This window comes from Canis aureus, chromosome 33 (genome assembly GCF_053574225.1).
Source record: "Canis aureus isolate CA01 chromosome 33, VMU_Caureus_v.1.0, whole genome shotgun sequence".
Classification (NCBI taxonomy): domain Eukaryota; kingdom Metazoa; phylum Chordata; class Mammalia; order Carnivora; family Canidae; genus Canis; species Canis aureus.
In genome coordinates, this window is record NC_135643.1 from 6,056,817 (window position 1) to 6,072,151 (window position 15,335).

The following is a 15,335-nucleotide window of genomic DNA, read 5'->3' on the forward strand; positions in this document are numbered from 1 at the left end:
AGATGCAGATATCCAGTTGTAAAATAAATAAGTCATGGGATATAATGTACAACATGGAAACCGTAATTAATAATACATATTATTATATACACATTGCTTATTTGAAAGTTGAGTAAATCTCAAACTCTCAAATTTAAGAGTAAATCTTAAAAAGTTCTCATTTTTAGAAGATTTATTTATTTATTTTAGAGAAGGAGGGGAGGAAAGAGCGAGAGGGAGAGAGAGAATCCCCAAGCAGACTCCTTGCCGAGTGTGGAGCCAGATACAGGCCTTTATCCCAGGACTTTCAAATCATGACCTGAGCTGAAACGAAGAATCGGCTGCTTAACTAACTGAGCCACCCAGACACCCCAAAAGTTCTCATTACAAGAAAAAATTCTGTGACTGCATAGAGATTTGGTTTTTGCTTTTTTTTTTTTTTCGTATTGAAGTATAATTGACATTGTATGGTGACAGATGTTAATTAGATTTATTGTAGTGATCATTTCACAATATCAAACCATCATGTCACATACCTAAAGCTAACACAATGTTGTATAACATTTTTACCTCATTTTTTTTTAAAAAGGAAAGATAACAGACACAAATGAGTACTTACAGTATTATTCAAGTATTTAAAAAACAAAAATAGGCAAAACTAATCTCTGCTGTGAGAATGCAAACCATTGGTTACCTTTGGGAGGGCAGTGGCTGGATGTGGGCACAGAGGCAAAGGGGTTCTGGATGCTACTAATGCTCTGTGTTGGTGTACCAGTGTATTCACTTTGTAAAAATTCATCAAACCAAATATTTATGATTTTAGCACTTTTCTGTATCTATGTGTTACTTCAACATAGTTTACAATAAAAAATTTACTGAAAGATAAAAATACTTAAAATGACTTTCAGATTTAGGTAAGACCTTAGATATTTAGAGTACTCTAATCAATGAAAATACCAAAATGTTCCCTATAATTTAAGCTCTGACTTAGTATTTAAAGTGGATATTTAATGAAAAGAATTTACAAAAGCACTGATTAAAAAAATAGAAAAATGCTAATAACAATAAGCAGTTGAAAATACTTTCCACGAAAGATTATTAATGCATTTCACTGAAGGATAAGACTACAGAGAAACTATAACCATATGGAACCTTGGACAACAATCCCCACTGTAATCATGGATAAATTACTAAATTCTTCAGTTTCCATGTCACCACATCTAAGAGCAGGATAATTCCTACCTTCCTCACAGGGGTGTTGTGCAGCTTAATTAATGTTTGTAAAGCACTTTCTGTTCCCTGGGTGAAAGGTACCACAAAAGAGCAAAGCATAATTATGTTTTAATTGCAGGGCTGATTTTAAAGACACATACACATACATAAAAAATGTCTATGAATTGTGATTTAATCAGATCGCTTCATCAGATATGCCTTCTGGCTTCTGCTATATCTGAGAAAATGGTCTTTTAAATTTTGTCTTTCTGCTCAGCTTCTCTATCTGTAAAATGGGGTAACATGCTTTCCATGACTTGCAAGTATGTCTTTATTTTTTCAAAAGCTCTTCAGTGATCCTTAGATGAAAAGAAGCCACATATTGCTGTGAAAAGAAGAAATGCAACCTCCTGCTGCCCTGGATGAATGGAATTACCTTTCTCTGGGGGAAACTAGAGTGCCAGATGTCTTGCAGAAAGGAACTGGCTCTGCAGAAGGAGAGTCTGAGAACAGTCAGTGTGCAGGAAGCCAGGATACCAGATGAGAACTTTTGAGAGTTTGTTGGCATTTGGGGTGGTTACTTTCCACTCTCCCACAGGGACAGCTGATTCTACTATCTCTACTTGGGCCATCATCATTCCTATTCTTAATCCAAAAGATTTATACTTCCACAAAACCAGTCATTAGAAATCCATTGATACATACAACTCAAGCTATGACCTGTCATGTACTACCAACCAAATTGAGCTGTGTGATCTTGCTTTCTGAGTCCTGAGACTGGGTCTTTCACAGACCTTGACTTAAGGAGATCAAATAATTATGTCATTGTGGCTCACATATTTAGAAGAGAAGATCTTTATAAGAAGAAAAATATTTTTCATTTCTCCTTTTTAACAGGATAGGTAAAACATAAAGACACCCACAAAAAAGGTTTTAGAGTCCTTGATGAAAATGAAAGAACTTCATACATGAACAATATAGAGCTTTTCTGGCATTAATTTCCCCCACCATGTAGAACTAAATGTGTCTTCTATTTAGTTAATATATAGAAATATTCCTTATTAAAAAAATAAATGTCCAGTCAGAACAGACTACTCCCAGTTTTAAGTCACACTTTTGGGCAACATACTTCTCTTTCTGTATGAAATCTTTCAATAATTAACCTTCCTCTTCCTCTCTCTATAAAGACAAATCACAGAGAGGTACTTTAAAAATAAAAAAGCAGTATAAATCTTGATGACAGTAGATGTGACTTTAAAGTAGCTAAAATTCAAAAAATAAATAAATAAATAAAGTAGCTAAAATTCCCCCTGAAAGATTAAGTTGTCTGTTTGAATACCTCTGTTCATCCACCAGAATCTTTTAGGGAAGAATATTGATGCTTTGCCTTAGGAAAGTACAAACCAAGTCAAGTGTGCTGACTTAGTGAATAAAAGTCCTGAGACTTTTCTGAAATCATACTTAGGCTATTTGATGAACTAATTTTAAAGGTTTAGTAAAATACTCACTACCATTATACAAACATACCTGGGGAATATCTGTGTAGATTTTGTGGAATTTTAAAAGAATACACTAAACTGTCTATACATTCAAATCATGCCATGTCAAAAAAGGGTATATGCTAAAAGTCATTTTGAGGGTGAGATGAAAAGACAGCAATGAAGGGCCAAAACGCCAGCTTCATTTTATTTATTTTTTATTTCTGGAAGAACACAAAAGCTTCAGCTCTTCTGCTGTGCTGTCACAATGGGGATGGTTTTTAATGCTGTGGGTGAGGAACCCATAAAAAGCTCATTATACTCACTGCACCAAAGAGCAACTCCTACTGGACAAACAGGGCCTACCTCCTCAAAGTTCATGTCCAAGTACATGGTCTCTGATTCCTTGGCTATCAACATGAAGAGTCATGTGAATATTTATCAGTCATTCCTTTCTAAAGTTCAATTTAAGGGAGAGAGATTCAAATTCTTCCTGCAGGATGAATAAATTAAGAGAGATTCCAGAGGTTTATGTCACTCACAGTCCTTGATGCTATCCACCAACCATTTCCAACTCTCTGACTTCTGGATTTGGTAGGACTTCATGAGGTATAATCTTTGTAGGTAGGCATGGTCATGTGACTTAATCTGACCAATGAAATGTGAGCAGAAATAACATGTATTATTTCTAAGTGGGAGTTTCAAGAACCAGTGAGCAGTTTTCCATAGCTCTCATTCCCTCTACCACAGCAATTGGCAATGTTCCAGATATTGTCTGCTCTGTCAGCTGAGGTAGCAAAGTGAAAAGAACACAATGCAGAGTCCCTAGTCACACACAATGGACATAAATGGTATGAGGGAAAAATAAAACCTGGCTCCTGAGACGCTAAGATGTGGGAATACTTTCTTTCTATACTATCACCAAGCATCTCTCACAGACTCAGCTTTACACCATGGTAAGGATCTTAGTGCTGGGAGGATGACACGGGGATTCATGTAGTATTCCAACAATTTTGCCCTCAGTCTCATCCAGTCTGGTCCTGAGCCATGACACCTGTTTCCTTTGGGTTCTTTTACTCATAGAGAGACTCTCAGCACCGCTTCTCTAATGTCCACAGAAGGGTCACCACTTCAAATCACTACAGGGGCAAGCAGGTGACCTAAATGAGTAAACACACCAATGTGCTCACATCAAACATTTTTTAATCCTTACCTCTCCCTCAAGAAAACTCTTTAAACATGAGATACTCGTGGCCTGGCTTAACTGTTCAAAGGAGTAGTACAACAGGCGTGATGATGAATTGCAGCTGCAACTCTATGCCAGTGTGGGGGAAATAACAGGGACAAGTAGCAACTACAGCCTCCTTCAAAAGCTGGTGTCGATACTGGAATGCATACCAAATACTCTCAGCTCGTTTTTTTTAGAAGCCAGAATCTTAGATTTTTATTCCAAATCTCTAATTTTCTTTAAAAACTACCCAGCCCAAAGGAAACACAAGTGGGCTTCATTTGTCACTCAGGCCCACTGGCTGCATTCCATAGGCATCTGTAGGTGAACCTTGTATTATGTTTTTGTGAGGACAATGGCCATTAGCCAATTTTAAGAAGCCCCAGATTCTTAAATCCAAATCCAGGCCAGGGACCAAGATCAATTTGGAAGAAAACAAATGTTCAATTCTGCTACCTTTCTTATTGGAAGAAATTTCCTCCTCTTGCTAGGGAAAACTATGCCAACCAAACTCAAGTCCAAGTCATTATTTGGCCTCTCTGTTGGTCTCACTGGCTGGCTAATTCCTGAATTCACTCTTTTTTCCCCTCATTATTAAAGTCATACATTATTATGACTAGCAAAGTATTAATAAGAGAACAAGAGGTACACATAGGTCTGGACCCAAAGACTCCATATTAGCATAATCCTTCTGATAATAAACAAAGTTTAAAATATACTTATGTTTAGAGCTTTGTATTTTTACTTGTTTGGTATTCTAATTTTTTATTAGTTTTTCACTTCCTCATAGAGTAGTCAAGTTTTAGATTTGACTTTTTTTCCTGGTTTCCAGAAAGAGTAATTTGTTCTTAGAATATTCCTTTTCAGGGGCACCTGGGTGGTTCAGTGGTTGAGCATCTGCCTTTGGCTCAGGTCATGATCCCAGGGTCCTGGGATCGAGCCCTGCATTAGGCTCCCTGGAGGGAGCCTGCTTCTCCCTCTAAGTCTCTGCCTCTCTCTTTGTGTCTCTCATGAGTAAATAAATAAATTTTTTAAAAAAAGAATATTCCTTTCAAAGTACTTCACTAATTCTTTCAATAATTCTATGGCAGGACTTACTCCAAAAGAGAGAGTGGGAATTATCAACTGTTTTGTTATGAATGACTTGTCTAGGGATGAATAATTTAATAATTTACTTTTAAAATTTTAGTAAGTATACATTTTTCTTTAAAGAGTAATTCATATTAATTGGAGACAATCTAATAAATACTAAAACATGGAGAAAAGACAAAAAGTAGTGGGCAGCCTGGGTGGCTCAGCGGTTTAGCGCCGTCTTCAGCCCAGGGCCTGATCCTGGAGACCTGGGATTGAGTCCCACGTCAGGCTCCCTGCATGGAGCCTGCTTCTCCCTCTGCCTGTGTCTCTGCCTCTCTCTCTCTCTCTCTGTGTCTCTCATGAATGAATAAATAAAATCTTTTTTTAAAAAAAGTATCCATAGTCCCACAACCAAAAAATGACTAATATTAATATTCTGGTGTACTTTCTTTCAGTGTCCTTTTTCTATATATGGGTTTTAAACATATGAGTGAGAAAAAAATAAACAAATAAACATATTTATGTGCATATGTGCACATATGTGTTATACATAGCTAGATATTTATATTACCAAATGTAATAGAGACAGAGAACACTATACATAACACACACGTTATATATTCAATTTTAATTACATATTTTTGTTATGAGCTTCTTCACTTATTACATAAATGTTAGCTGGGGAACATACCTCTGCTACTCCTATTTCACTTGAGAGGGAAAGTTCTCCCTTAGAGGGAAAATAAAGGAGAAACACTGTGCTCCCCTTAAATTCATATATTGAAGTCCTAGCCTTCACTAATTCAGAATGTGACTATTTTTGGAGAAACAGTCTTTGGAGAGATGATTAAAATAAAAGGAGGTCATTAGGGTGGACTCTAATCTAATATGACTGGGGCCCTTATAAGAAGAGGGAAGATTAGAACACAGAGAAAATGTGGGCACACAGAGGAAGGACCATATGAAGATAGAGGGAGGAGATAGCCATCTACAAGCCAAGGAGAAAGGTCCCAGAATTAAACCAACCCTGCTGGCACTTTAATCCCTGATCTCTCACTTCCAGTTCTGTGAGGAAACAGATTTCTGTGGTTTAGGCCACCCAGTCTGTGGTATTTGTTCAAGCAACTCCAGAACACTCATACAGTCACAGGACTACTTTCCATAACACCAGAAGTGATAGAAATAACAGGGGAAGTGGTGGTACCAGTAGTCATAGAAGTGGGGTTGGGGAGGAGGTTATGGGGAGGTTGGCCCATACTCTTCCCTTCTATTGCCATCTTTCCTTAGAGGAAAAATTAAGATATTCAGTTATCGATAAGGAGGCCAAAGTAATTTTTACTTACACAGATCTTTCTCAACTTACCATGATAAGTTGAAAACAGCATTAAGTTGAAAATGCATTTAATATCCTAAACCTACTAAACCTCATAGTTTAGCCTACCCCACCTTAAATGTGCTCAGAACACTTATATTAGCCTACAGTTCAATAACGCCTATTTTATACTAAAGTGTTGAATATCTCATGTAATTTATTGAATACTATACTGAAAGTAAAAAACAGAATAGTTGTACGGGCACAGAATGGTTGTACATGTATTGACTATTTATTCTCATGATCATGTGGCTGACTGGGAGCTGTGGCTCACTGCCACTGCCCGGTGTCATGAGAGTATTGTACTGTATATCACTAACCTGGGAAAAGATAAAAATTCAAAATCTGAGAGTTTCTACTGAATGTGTACTGTGCTTTCACACCATAGTAAAGCTGAAAAATCTTAAGTTAATCCTTTAAGTTGGGGACCATCCATGCAGTATAACCGATCTCCCTGTTTTTCACTTACAATATGATAACCTTTCCACCACATTAGTTAGTTTTTACTATATTTTCACCTTGTACCTGAATCATTGATTTAGATATCCTTGAACTTTAGTGCTGATAAGATTAGCAAGGTATGCTTGAAAAATGAACATTTTCACAGCATTTGAAGAAACTACAAGTTTAATAAAGAATTATAAGAGGGATTCCTGGGTGGCTCAGTGGTAGAGCGGCTGCCTTTGGCTTGGGGCATGGTCCTAGAGTCCTGGGACTGAGTCCCACATCGGGCTCCCTGCCTGGAACCTGCTTCTCCTCCCTTTCCCTATGTCTCTGCCTCTCTCTCTATGTCTCTTGTGAATAAATAAATATAAATCTTTAAAAAAAAAGAATTATAAGAGACTTTAAATTCTCTGAACAATTCTAAAGAGTAATTTGAATAAAGATCCAACTTTATTTTTTATTTATTTTTTTAAAAGATTTTATTTTTACTACACCCAACATGGCACTCAAACTCATAAGCCTGAGATCAAGAGTAGCACACTCCACTGACTGAGCCAGCCAGGCACCCCAACTTTAAATTAAATAATGGGAAAAAAACAGGTTATATCCCTAGTACTCAGTAAATGCTGGATGTTTGCTGAATTAATCAACAAGTAAGTAAATAAATGAATGGCTAAATGAATGAATGCTGTTCTTATCAGGGTGCAGCAACCTTTTTCCATAAAAGACATATAGTAAATAGCTATGACTTTGTGGGGCATATGGCTATATGTGTCAGTCACAACTATTCAACTCTCCCATGTAGCCCAAAGACATCCACAGACAATAAATACATAAATGGGCACAGTCATGTTCTAACAAAACATGCTAGCAGGCAGGATGTGGCCCACTGGTCAAAGTTTGCTGACCTCTGATCTGAAATATTCACTCCCCTGATCAAAATCCTTTTCTAGCACCCTATTGCCTACCAATTTCAGAATAATACATCCATTTGGGATTTAATATTATGTATAGTATGAACTTCCTCTACCTTCCCTGTCTTATCTCCCACAACTCCAACATATATAATCTCTATTCTGAAAAAAAAATTGAACTATTAACCTATACTCTGTGTTTTCCCACTTTCTTACTTTTGTTCATCTACTTAAATTGCATTTAACGTTTAATGCCATCCTCAAATTCTACAGTGTCCAGGAAGCTTTTTTGAATTAGTCCAGTCAAATATGAGCTTTCTCTGAGCCCCATAATTGGCATTTTTTTTTCACTTTGCTGGTTGTACTTATTAAACTCAACTTCACATTAGAGTCATGTGAGCAATTTCTTTTTTTTTTATGTGAGCAATTTCTTAATAAGCTACTCCTAAGAGTAGAAGCTGTTTCCAGCTTTGTGTATCTCCCAATACCTTGAACATATAGTATGGACTCAATAAATCTTTGAAAAATACACTGAAATGATACCATTTTGAATTTTTTGTTCCAGAAAAGTGAAAAAAGAGCTCTGATTGGTCTGTTTTCATTGGATTCCAAGACTTACTATCTCTGGAATATCTGTAGATGTGGTCTGTAGGGGCCACTTCTTTGTGGGGTCATTAATCTAGCAGGAATTAAAATAACCTTGTTTGCTATAGAACTTTAAAAGTACATTAGGGAACTAGAATTCTTGGAGCCAGTTGTCCTTTTAATTAGCTTTGGTCTGGCAGCAAGGAGCTAACTACCTCTTCAATTGCTATGCTTCTAAAGAGGTTAATAGGAGTTGAGGTTTTACCTGTTGTATTCCTAAGGACTTGCTTACAGATCATTTCCCTGTGACAGCAAATGAGTAGTTCTGTTGAACTCAGTTATTTCTTGAATGCCTGCCTGCAATGCAGAAAACACTATGAGAAATGGAAAGATAAATAAGACATGAGCAGCCCTGATACCCAGGAGTTAACAGGCTAGTCAGGGAGACAGACACATATACAAAGCCTAAAATATAAAGCAGGCTGTTAGGGTTACAATGAAACATGGTGAGATGATACTGCAAAAAGCAAGGTTATTTGGTGGAGGCAAAAGAGTCTGGACAAAGAGGCCTCACAGAATTGATGGGATTTGAGCAGGTAGGAAAATACTGATAAAGATGTGGACATTGTGCTGTCTTGCTGTGTTAGAGCTGGGAATGACCTCAGCCAACCCTCTCCTTTATCCAGTGAGGAAGGTTAGACACAGAGAAGAACTATGACTTCAGGCACCTTGCCTGCCCCCCTTTACAACCATCCATATGCAACTTCAGATTCACAGGAGAGGTAGAAAAAGAATCTTAGACTAGAATATTTTCATTCCTAGGCATTTGTGACAAACATCAGAGGCAGCAATTAGTATTCTGACCACACAACAAGCCCAAGGCCAGGGCAGCCTCTGCAGGAAGCCACTGCTTTTGGTGGTTATCAAGGGACCAGATTTAGCTGCTAGCAAAATCACACCTGGGTCCTGTAACTGAGGCTATAGAACCTTGGCAATGGAACAAAAGTATTAGGGGATAAATCAGAGCAAGCTTTAAACTCCAGGTAGGGAATCTTGTGGAAAAGTCCAACTTTGGTTCAAAAGAAAGGATCTCAAAAGGAACCAAAGGAATGATGATTTGCCCTAGAATTACAGGGTATAATATATCACAGGGGCAGGCATGGGTGTGTGTTCTCCTAGGGAGTGTTTCCCTGAGTCTGTGAGGATAAGCACAGGTGTCCCGAATCTCCTTCCCTCCCTGTGCCCCACTCACTCCCCAGCCTTTAAGTTCTGCTGTCGAGAATGACAGACCATCCTGATTGAGCTGATGCCAACCCAGAAAGCACACCTCCCACAGCGAGTCAGAGAAGTAGCCGGGGCCCAAAAGAATGCCCTGTGACGGTTTAATTTAAATAGATTATTCTGTTTTCTTCACCCTCATCACTAACAGGCCCTATGTAACTGAATAATTAAACAACAAAGCTTTATTATTTACTTTAGATTTACAGGAGCAGCTGTGCCTTTTTCTCTTTTCTAAAGGGCATGCAGATTTTATTAGGATCTCTTTTGTTTCTACCTAGTTCTCTCTCCTCTGTATTCTCCCACCCTATATCCCTATCTCCCTCCTTGTTCCCGCCATAGAAATATGTTGTGCCTGTATTAATCTACTGAAAAAAATCATTTTTCCATAAAAGAACAACAAAAAATTGCCTCCATAGAGCAGATGCAGTAAAACGGTCTAATTAAACTCTGTGGCTTTATCACTTGAAGAGAGTTACAGTTATTTTCCACACATGAAACATCCAGTTAAAGAGGTACGACAACTTGATGGGATGAGCACTGGGTGTTATACTATAGGTTGGCAAGTCGAATTTAAATAAAATATTTAAAAAAATAAAGAGGCATGACAGTGACATTACACAAATTATCCATTCTAGTCGATTTATTTCCCAATGACGGAAATGTGTTTCTGAATGACCAACAAAGCAAATTTTGCTAATATTATCACTTTAACATAGTTTATATCAGTTTACCAAGCACGCTGAGGGTATAGAAGGTAGTATTTTCCCTAATAAAAATTAAATAATATATAATAACGGAGTGCTAGAGGCAAGGGAAACAGCAGGGATCATAAGCAGCCTCTAGACCAACTGTTTATTCTACAGATGGGGAAACTGAGATAAAGAGGAACCAAAGGATTTGCCCAAAGTCAGACAACCAAGACAAAGCCTCACAGCAGATGGGAAAGTTCCAGTTTAGAAATCCTCCTTAGTTCAAGTCTCTTGTCACTACATCTAGTCTCTGTCTCTTTAACAGTAGCCCATGCATATATATGTGTATGTATATATATGTGAGCACGACACTATATATGTGAGATATAGTGAGGTATATATATCTCAGGGAAGGCTCGTACTTGCTGAAAGGAATCTAGCATTGAGAAGTCACAGAAAGATATGATACTAATTCACTATGGAACTCTCTTGCCAGCACTGTCCACATCCCAAACGAAGGGCATCCCTGGAAGTGTTAGTTAGCTTTCTATCAAGGTTTCCATAGAGAAGAAGAGCCAGACTCAGTCAACATGAAGGAAATTTTTTGCACAGGAACTAGCACAGAGTATATGGTAGGTTTTCAGGAAATGCTTGTCAACTTGCTGTGAAGAACATGGAATACATTTTCACAACACAACAGCTGATAATTTCCAGAGTAGAAAGTCCATGCAGATAGCCTCGCAATGTTAGAGAATGCTGGAAACATTACCTGGATGGAGAAAGAGAAGACTGTGGGGGAGAAGGAAAAGCCAGAACTGTCAGCTTCTCTTCTGCCCCAGACACTGGAAGGTCATTGGTCAGATACCTTTTTTTTTCCATTTCGGATCAAAGAGTCTGCATCTGGAAGCCACTAATTAGCTATTGACTCAAGGTCTTATCTACTCAAAAACGATCTGGAACAAAAGGACTTTAAAAGTCCTATTAACATTTTGCTTCCTTGCCTCCCCCGCACAGAGATTCAGGTAAAATAAAAGCCCACTTAAAAATTCTGACTCTTCTATGTCCATGAAAGATACCTAACCTAACTTCCTTTCCATTATTCACTAAAAGCTGTGAGATTTGGTTACATAATATTCCTTTTTATATAATACTCCTGATTATTGAAATAAGGAAAACTCTGGAACACTAGAATATAACTATTCTATGAGCTACTAATTATACTAAAATCTGCTTAGAACACTTTTGTATTCAAAAGCTTCTGTTATCACCAACCTATTCAAATGCCCACCAAAACAGCAGTTCTGTGTTCAAAAGCTGCATTCAGAAACTGTTCTTGTGGGGGGAAACCAGAGAAATACAAATTTTCATAAGAGTAAAATCTACTTTTTTGAAAGGACTTTGAAAACTTTACAAATCTTCACAAGTAGAAATCTTATTAAAGAACTATAGTTCTCCTGTCCGTGTTGTAGCTTGTAGAAACTCTTTTCCCCAAGCAAGGCAGAAACTGGCTTAAGTGGTTTAGTTTAGTGTTGATGTTCTTGTTAGTAAAGAAACACACTCATCAACATTGGAAGCATCACTTTGACTTTGACAAAAGTTATTCTTCGGGTTTGTAGTCTCCCTATCTCTTATTTGATAGCTCTCCCAATCAAATTAATTTTATGATTATAGACAAACCAGAAAACTGCTGTGCAACGGCCTTCCAGCCCTGTGTTCCACTAGCACTGGAAATGCTTTCAGAGAATTGTCTGTCTGAGAATTCAAAGAGCCAGGTCTGTGTCAGTTGAATTGCCATTCTTCTTCCATGCCTCAAAACTGAATCACCTTTTATTTTCCCCTTCTTTGTCATCAGCCATGTCTGTTTTATTACCAAGACCTCCATGTTTTACTTTGGTATGTCCTTCATTTGGATCTTCTGCTCTCTATCCTACACCATCCCCCCATCCAAATATAAATCCAAGCGCAGGGGATCCCTGGGTGGCTCAGCGGTTTGGCGCCTGCCTTTGGCCCAGGATGCGATTTTGGAGACCCGGGATTGAGTCTCACGTCGGGCTCCCAGCATGGAGCCTGCTTCTCCCTCCTCCTGTGTCTCTGTCTCTCTCTGTCTCTCTCTGTCTCTCTGCCTATCATGAATAAATAAATAAATAAATCTTTAAAAAATAAAAAATAATCCAAGTGTATCATACATTGGCTATTACAATATTATTTAGCCAACCTCTATAAACCAGCTTCTCTTCATCCCATCTACCTATCTACCTAGGTAAGCGTCACCTTTTTAATACATCATATTCCTACTCGCAACTTTAAAAAACTCAAGGGTATCTAATTCAGTCTCAAAGGCTCCTACACATCTAGAATCATACAACTTGCAAGTCACTTTGTGGAATCTTCTAATCCAGGAAGGTGAATTTCCTCTGTCAGTCATGAACTTGAGATGTTTGTTCCTTTGTATATCCTGATTCATGGAATTCTACTTGTCGAGCCATTTAATTAATATCTCTGAGCCTCAGTTTATTTAACTGTAAAATGAGACTACAATACACGGCAGGGGGGATCCCTGGGTGGCGCAGTGGTTTAGCGCCTGCCTTTGGCCCAGGCCGCGATCCTGGAGACCCGGGATCGAATCCCACGTTGGGCTCCCGGTGCATGGAGCCTGCTTCTCCCTCTGCCTATGTCTCTGCCTCTCTCTCTCTGTGACTATCATAAAAAATAAAAATAAAAAAAAATACACGGCAGGGTTTTAGTGAACCTCAAATAAGAATAATTTACTTACAAGTTGTTCTAAATTGTTAGGCTCTAGAAAAATTTAGCTATGTATTAACTGTAGTCTGTCTTCACAGTTGTACCCCAACATATTTAGCATATATTACCCACTGAAACCATTTCACTCTTGGTGCATGTGTGTCTCTACCAAACTTGACTGTAATCTATTTGGAACCAGAATTTCATTATGTCATGAGTCACCTTGAGCTTATTACCTAACCAGAAGAGGCTGGGGGATGAGCTTAGGCCAATCTTCCCAGTCCTTTCCAAGGCCCATCACAAAGTAGACAATGATACACATTTGTCAGTTGCTTTAGTTGGGCACTGGAAACGAATAAGGAAGAGCAGCAGAATCTCATCTCATCGGATCAACTTTCCCATTAAGGAACAACAAAAATACGTGGTGATTAGTGAGAAAATATCTGTGAAGTGTTAGAAATAGTTTGAGAAGCATTTGCCACAAATAGCAACTTCCTGCTCTGGGGAACTTTGAAATTATGATTTCCAAATGGTGACTTGATATGCTAACCTCCCATTTTGCATGTTATAAGCTCAGGAAGGGCAGATAGCTATAGGGAGGCAACAAAACGTCATGAAAGACAGGGATTCTCACCTGTAGAGATTCATAGAGTTTTTTGCTGTCTTTTTCTCCTTTCCCTCCCCTGCCTTTATCTAGAAAAATGTGTATGAGATTTATTTTTTGTAAGCTATAAAAGAAAGCAAGCCCCTGGTTACATCCTCTAATAGTCCTTTGGTCATAAAACTATGATTTATGGTTAGCAAATTTTAGTGAGCTCATCCTTCCCCTAATTACACAACTTATCCCTGATCAAACATCTTTTTTCCTTTCCTTTCTCCCTGGGGCCTCCATCTGCCATCTCTTACATCAGTTATTCCTCCTACACAAAGATGACACAGCCCACACTCCTCATAATAATCTATTTTTGAGGTGTAATTGTGTATATATATTTTTTTAATTTATGATAGTCACAGAGAGAGAGAGAGAAAGAGAGGCAGAGACATAGGCAGAGGGAGAAGCAGGCTCCATGCACCGGGAGCCCGACGTGGGATTCGATCCCGGGTCTCCAGGATCGCGCCCTGGGCCAAAGGCAGGCGCCAAACCGCTGCGCCACCCAGGGATCCCATGTATCTTATAAACGGGAATAATGTTCAGAGTAACCTAGAATTATAGGACTATCAGAACATTTAAAGTTCCCTATAGCAGATTTGTAGTCCAGTTAAAACCTTTACAAACAGATGAATAGTCTTGGTCAGTCTGAGGATTTCCTGAAGAAGTGAGGACACAATCTGTAAAAATTCTATAACAACTCATCACCTGGCAAATTAACTGGGATTTATTTTTTAATGGTCAACATTCACTCTTGGAAATGGTGTGTGAAAAAATAGCCACTTTCATATATTATGGGGCAGTGTATAAATTTGAAAAGCTCTTTAAAAAAAAGGGGGGGGGGCAAAATGTTTCAAGAGCCACAAACTGTGTTAATCCTTTGATTCAGTAATTCTGTATCTAGAAATGGCTTGAGGATATAAAAGCTAAAATACAGAAAAAGTGTTTAGTGCCTCAAATATTTCTTAATTATAATTATTACAGTAGTAAAAGCAAGGAAAAACTTAAATGTCCACCATAGGATTGTGTATGGAAATTAAGATATTATACTGAACAAATGCAAATGGAAATTGCAACCACATCCCTCATCATGGAAGAGAGAGGGAGAAGAGTCAGTTACAAAACAGATTTACTATCATAGCTGATGAAGCACACACCAGAAACCCCAAAGGAAGTTCAACTGCTTTGTTTGTTTCTGAGGCTAATGATATAAAGGCCTGGTGGGATGAGATATGGTCCACCTTCCTTCTCTTTTTCAAGTCTTACCATAAAGTAAATAACAGACACTAGTTTGCTCATTGCTTACATTGGTCAATGGAAATGAGAATAAGGGAAAGAAGTAGAACCTCATCTGAGAAATTTTACATTAAGGGGAAAAAAACCAGGATGATGAGTGATAAAGCATACAGTGGGAGGAAGGGTTTCAAGATGAGTACCTATTATCTACTCAACTCATCCCAAGTGCAGTTCCCACAAGAATTTAACTCTAAACCCCATGGCACCACACTGAAAATATGAAACATTTTGATAGAAGCATCTATCAAAATACTGTGAAGGATAACATTCTGGTAACATATTTCTTATCTCTCATATTAACAGATGAACTTCTATTCCCAGTAATAAGCAACATCATGGCAGACTCCCTTGTTTTTAGTTTATTCTAGGGTTCCCAGTCTCTAAGAATGGAG

General features: G+C 38.1%; 1 protein-coding gene across 17 annotated transcripts in view; it reads right to left on the reverse strand.

Moving 5' to 3' along the window:
* Nucleotides 1–15,335, reverse strand: part of RASGEF1B (RasGEF domain family member 1B) — a 550,562-nt gene that overhangs the window by 238,252 nt on the left and 296,975 nt on the right. For 12 of the 17 annotated variants that reach the window (XM_077882677.1, XM_077882665.1, XM_077882662.1 and 9 more), the window contains one exon: nt 8,552–8,643. The exons of the other annotated variants lie outside the window; for them this stretch is intronic. The gene's annotated coding sequence lies outside the window, so the exon portion shown is untranslated. The remainder of the gene's footprint in view (nt 1–8,551; nt 8,644–15,335) is intronic. 17 annotated transcript variants of the gene reach the window in all.